This window comes from Triticum aestivum, chromosome 6A, assembly GCF_018294505.1.
Source record: "Triticum aestivum cultivar Chinese Spring chromosome 6A, IWGSC CS RefSeq v2.1, whole genome shotgun sequence".
NCBI lineage: Eukaryota > Viridiplantae > Streptophyta > Magnoliopsida > Poales > Poaceae > Triticum > Triticum aestivum.
The window spans coordinates 72,471,646-72,478,117 of NC_057809.1; positions in this window are offsets into that span (position 1 = coordinate 72,471,646).

Consider the following 6,472-nt stretch of genomic DNA (forward strand, 5'->3'; position numbering starts at 1 on the left):
GAGGTTTTGGTTAATGTGCGGGTTGCACACGGCACCAACACGACACGAGCTTCGTCTGCCTGGTGCGCATGCAGTCGGGTGAGTTGTCCAAGTATAGACACAACCAGGCCCTCGTTGGTATTCATGCCTCGACTTTGGCTGGTCATAGTGGAGCGTAACATAGACTAGTTAGTAGTCTATGTTACTAGTACCTTCATAGTGGTTAGTGTCATATAGTATATGCATAATTTGGTGATGAGCTCTCTCTATATGTACCACCTTTTTTCTTTAATTTCATCTTGTTAGTTTTGCTCCGTGGCGCAATCCATCGATACTACTATTGTACAAATGTATACATTTTTCAAAAGGCTAGAGGGCAGGGCAGTCTAGCTTGGTCCTTTTCACGAGAGGCGAGGGCCTTTGTGATTTGACGGCTCATTACTGCTGGAAGGCGGGGCCTTGTGATTTCACTACTCGTATAAATGTGCCGATGACCTGAGGAGGAGCAAAGAACAGTGTGGTATACTCAAGTTTTCCACTGGAGTAGTACTATGAGGGGAGCACGAAACACGGCAGCCCAGTGCCATATGGTGATAAAAAATGATCTAATTGGCTAGTCATCTCATTGTTAGCATTGTTCTATTCATGCCTCGCAGAGAACATGACACGTGCGGCGAAACACCCGAAGCAAAAGAAGAAACACAGGTGCAAAAGAAGAAGGAAGATTATCACCCCAAATGATCTAATTCGCCACGGAGTCATAACTACTTCTTCACCGCCTCCATGACCTCCATCTCCTTGCGCGTCTCCTTCGCCATCTTCTTCATTCTGTCCATGACGCGGATTTCTCAACACGAGCCTTCATCATCTGTTCCACGGCCGCATTACGTACCTTGACAGCAGCCGGGTGCTTGATGCGGGGCTTCGCCAACTCCCCCTTTTGTTCCATGACGAGGGCCTGCAGCATCTTCATCGAGGAACTACTACTCTCATGCAGCTTCTTCCAGCCGGTGTTCTTCTCCTTCAGCAGGTCGAGCTTGTGGCAGAGCTTCGCCTTGTCCTCCTGAAGTTGCAGGATTTCGCCGGTCGCCTTCTTCTCCGAGGCAATGCTCTTCTTCAGCAGCATCACCAAGCCGGCGGTCAACTCCCCCTGCTTATTGAGCTCAGCGGGCATGTTGTCGAGGCTCTCCTTCAGCAGCTCCACCAAGCCGTGGATGAACTCCTATTGCTTATTGAGGTGCTTATTGAGGTGATCGGGCATGCCGTCGAGGGATAACGACTCCAGCGCCGCCAGCTCGGCATGTTCGCCTTCACGGCTAGGGCGCTCCTGGGATCCATCGCTAGCCCGTGAGAGATCTTTCGAGCTCTCTGCGTGGCGGCGAGCCCTCTTTTTTTTTCCGCAGTCTTGTATGCCGCTCTCTTGTTACAAATAGTTCTCGACCTAGAGCTCTGCCCACCGAACATGGCAAGGACGGATGAACAAGAAGCACTTATGAGGAGGAAAGGTAGAGTACTTTTTGGTTAGGTAGTTCCCCCTTTTTATAACCTAAGTACTACCACTAGTACTAATACCTTCATAGTGGGAACACGTTCAGGTTTGGTACGTACTAGTAGGTGTGAGCAGGCTTACACTTATTGTAGCACTAGTACTTTCCAATGTGATGGGAACAAGGTAAAGATAAATTGATGGGTTTTGGTTTCGAGGCCCGAAACGACTCCCGATGAGTTTAGTGGAACATAAATTTCAAGTAGACTACACTGCTCAGATGCGTGAATATTATGTTACTGTCAAAAATTGGCACAAAATATGAAGGAGACCAATGGAAGTACTACTAGAAACCCATGATTTAACTACTCGCATGCGCGCAGTGGAGTAGTAATGTCTTTCTTCCGCCCTCACGTCCACTCAATTTGCATGCGCTGTATTAATTGACCATCAATGAAGTGAAGGACTTTACACGCGTTAAATTATCACATGGGGTGGATCTTGGTACAAAATTGCGTTTGCCCGTGTACCCGTGTGTGCGTGGGAGGGAATGAGTGCGTGTGTGGCGTGCATGCACATCTTCGCTTCGTTCATGTACCGCCAATGTGGCTCAGGGAGGACAAGTACATTCTTCTGGAACCAGCAGCACGTCACTGTGATCAATCCACACAAGGATGTCACGACAATGCCTCCACATGTGCCACGTGGCTTGATGAACTGTAAGAGAGACACTATGTAGCGTGCCATTGTGTTTTGCACATACTCGAAGTACTAGTAAGGTACACGTGCATTGCACGCATCGGATTTTGCAACCAAATTATGAATAAATACCACACTATAGCATGTAAGCTCTGAGTCATATATGCCTGATGTAGACCTTCGTTTAATTCTTATAGTTCATCTCATTCAAAATCAATTAGTTTTTATAAAAAAAACTAGGGCCTCTTTGATTCGCAGGATTTCCATAACATGGAATGTCGTCTTCAATCCTACAGGATTGTACGAGTGTTTGATTGTGCATAGAAAAAACATAGAATTATTTCAAAGAGGTTTGAATGGATGGGATGTTTCCTATGAAATCTAGTGCAAATGAATCATATGGAAAAATTCCTATGGTTTACAATCCTCGAATCAAACAACCAAGATACAAAAAATTCCTAAGGATTAGAATCCTCAAAAATTCCTTTGAATCAAAGAAGCCCTTAATCTATTTTATGATTCATGAAATTGTGCGTTGTAAGGCATAAAGGAAAAACAAATAATGGCAATTCAACTAGAAAAAAAGTTTGGGCAGTTATGATACAGAAGATTCTAGAACAAAGGAGAACCACTGTTGTTTTGAGATTTGTGCATTATGCTTAAGTTCAACCATGTAGTCCGCTAGATTGTACATGTGGCAAAATCTGGTGGGGGCTAGAAGATGGTGCGATGTGCCAAGTGGAGGGAGACTATGAAGGAGTGCACAACTGCGAGATCGATATTTAGAGAGAGGGGGCGAGAACGTGCGCTGTGGCGTGGCAGAGCCATGAAAAATGTCCCATGAGCTAGGGGGGCAAGCATTGCTAATCCTTTACGAGGAGGGCCAATTCATCAACTTAAACGATTTTTACCAGCAATTGTCTGATGATCACATTCATATTAGCCTCGATATATAGTGATGTTAGGGGGGCAGGGCCCTTGCTGCCCCCTATCTTCGCCATTGTGCGCGCGTTGGAGAGATGAAGCGGAAGGCATGGATGATGAGAGGGGGCGTTGGATATATAATTAATGTGGGTGTATTAGCTATATATCTAATCCTATATAGAGAGGTATAGATTAATCTATGTGGACATGGGAAAGAGGGTGAGACCTCACTAGATATATAGATTGATCGGTTTATGTGGAAAACTATGAAAGACCTAGCTATATACACACACACATAGAGGAACATCGATCGTTGCACATGCACGTGAGAGATAAAGAATGCCTGATATGATGGAGAGGGGGATGTGTGTGTGTGTGCCTTCATGGGAGACCGAACTGAAGAAAAAGATTGCATATGTGCGATGAATAATGCCGACCAGTAGTGCGTGTGCATGCATGCACGAGAGAAAGTTAGTGGTACAATTATAAAGAGAAGACCAATGTGTGGGTGTAAAAGACTAGGTGAGGTCATAATCTATGTAATGTTGAATTCAAATATTTGAATAAGAGATCATGTCTTTGAAACCCATGCATGCATGAATATAATGGAGATCTGCGCAGTGTGGTTTGGAAACGAACATGTTGTAATGTATACACTATACACATTGAACAAGGTCAGACTGGTTTGAATTTGAGATACCGATGGCAGACATCGCTTGGCCACATTGCATCCGTGCATGGACACACTATTCTAATTGGAGATGATGGGTGGCTTTCGCATCACATATCTATATCTATACCCCTATATATATTATATTATATATTTTTTATATAATGTGTGGATAACTTTAACTTTGAAAGATGGTCGTTGGATGAGGCCAATCCGATGGTGCAGAGCTGGCAAATTTGAGCACTACTGGCCGTTGTATATCATCTAGATTCCACTAGATTTTGCCACATCTACAATCTAGAAGACTCTATGGCTGAACTTAAGCATAATGCACAAACCTCAAAACACAAGCACTTCTTCTTTGTTCTTGAATCTTCCGTAACAGAATTGCCCAACTGTTTTTCTACATGATTTGTTTTTACTTTATGCCTTACAATGCACAATTCCATGAATCTTAAAATAGATTAGCTTTCTTATAAAAATCAGATGATTTTGAATGAAATAAACTATAAGAATTATACGAACATCTACATCATGCATATATGACTCAAAGCTTACATGTTATAATGTGGTATTTATTCATAATTTGGTTGCCAAATCTCATGCGTGCAATGCACATTTACCTTACTAGTCTAAATGGTGTTTGTGTGTGTGTGTGTTGTGCGTGTTAAACACATTGTACGTAGTATATCACACTAGTCTAAATTGTCTTTTTTGGGTACATGTTAAGCTTGTTCTCCCTAAATTTCAAGCCGCGCCTTGTTATGCCGAAATTTCAAGCTAGCGTATCTGTCCATCATGCTACGAAACTCTCGCCTCTTCAACCCGCGCCTTGTTACCCCGAAATATTTAAGATAAATCTTTGTCTCATTTTGCTCCGACAACTCCCTCCATCTCAACCCGCGCCTTGCTATTCCATCATTACAACGCGCGCAAAAACTCCCACCTCATGTGAAATCCTAACACGCGAAATGCCCGTGATACCCCTGAACCGAAAGAACCGCCTCAAATCGGTGGGGGTACTTTCAGAACTTACCCCACATTTCGGACAAGCGTGTCCCTAAGCCATGGTTCCCCACTCCCATCCCATCCGCCCACCCATTCGTACACCGATTCTGGGAAAACCCGCGAAGCCCCACACCCTCCTCCGTTTGCGACCCAGCCAGAGCCTCTTCCCCGACGAAGTCGTCCACAAGAACACCTCGATGTCCCTCGTCCACCGTACCGGATGAGGACCCGTCATCGATCTGGTTGTCCCACCGGTTCAGCCACCCCGTCCTCCACCTCCAAGGAGATGCCCCGATGTTCCCCTCGTCTTTTGCGCCACCTCCATTCCCACACCGCCGTCTTCACCTGCACCACCGGAAGAGCATCATCATCATTGTTTGCTCGGATGAAGTTGCGGCCTAATTGGCCTTGTCTGCTCTTTCTCTTGCTCTTGCCCATGCTGCTGCTCTCGCTCTTGCTTGTGATGCTGCTCCGATTTAGCTACACTTCTGTCGACTGAATTGACTTTTGGGTCAGTTGATTTTCAGGGGGGGGCTCGCCGGAGTTAAGGAAGAACTAGCCGCAACGGGGAGGGGGGCTCGCCAGAGAGGTAACCCACTATCTATCTTAGGGTTCAGGGTGGGGGCGGTGGTCGCCGGCGGTGGTGGGGCGATGGCGTGGGGATCGCCGGAGAAAAAGCTCGGAATGGGGGGGGAGCCTAGAGGGATGGCCGGGGCGGCGGTGGACTGGCAGTGGGGAGTGTTTTCGGGGCGGGTGGGGCTTGGCGCTCCGCCGACCGCGGGCGGCTGTTTGGCCGGTGGTGGCTGGCGGCTCAAGGGGGTGGAGGTTAAAGATAAACTACAGGCCCTTGATTTCGTATCCAACGGCTTCAAAATCGACTGACCAGATATGAAAAAGTCATTCGACTGACGTGTAGCCTCACCTTTAGTGCGTTCAGTTTCGACAGTAAAATTCAGTTTCGACAGCAAAATTCAGTTTCGACAGTCAAGTTTAGTTTTGACAGTTAAATTCAGTTTCGACAGTTTAGTTCAGAGATGAGCGGCTGATGTATTTTACATCTATCACTTTGTGGTTATGTATTTTACGTCATCTATTGGAGATGCTATTAGAATTCCACTCAGGTTAACATTGTGTCCCTTGTCCTGCTTCAGCCTCGGCATCGTTCAACTCACCGGAGCTGCTCCAACGACGAAACCCTCCATCACAGTGGAGCAGTACCTCGGGCTCCATCTCCAGATGCCTAAGATCTTCTTCCTCTCCTCCGACAGCCAAATCAGCTGGAGCATCCTCACTGGCCAACCCAATCACGCTGAGATCGACATGTCTTCACCAAAGAGGTTGTACACTTGTTGCATATCTTTTTTACTCTACATGTTATATATATATATTGTCCACTGAGAAGACGGAGTAACGGGAAATATGATTATTTTATCCTACTATATGACAAGCAGTGAGGTACCAGGCAACTTAGCTATCTGTGATGGACTCTCTTGAACACCATCGTTATTTGTCACTGCGCGTTTGAGCTGTGCATTTGTCGATGGCCCTGGGAGTTGAGATAGTAGGGCAGTGGCCTGGGTCCAAAGTAATAGAAGTAGCACAAAAACATTTTTTAGTGTATGCTTTTCCTTGCTCAAGCCTTCCTACTAGAATCGCCAGTGCTTGAAAGGAAAAGTGAATGAAAAACATAGGAATTGGAAAGTTTC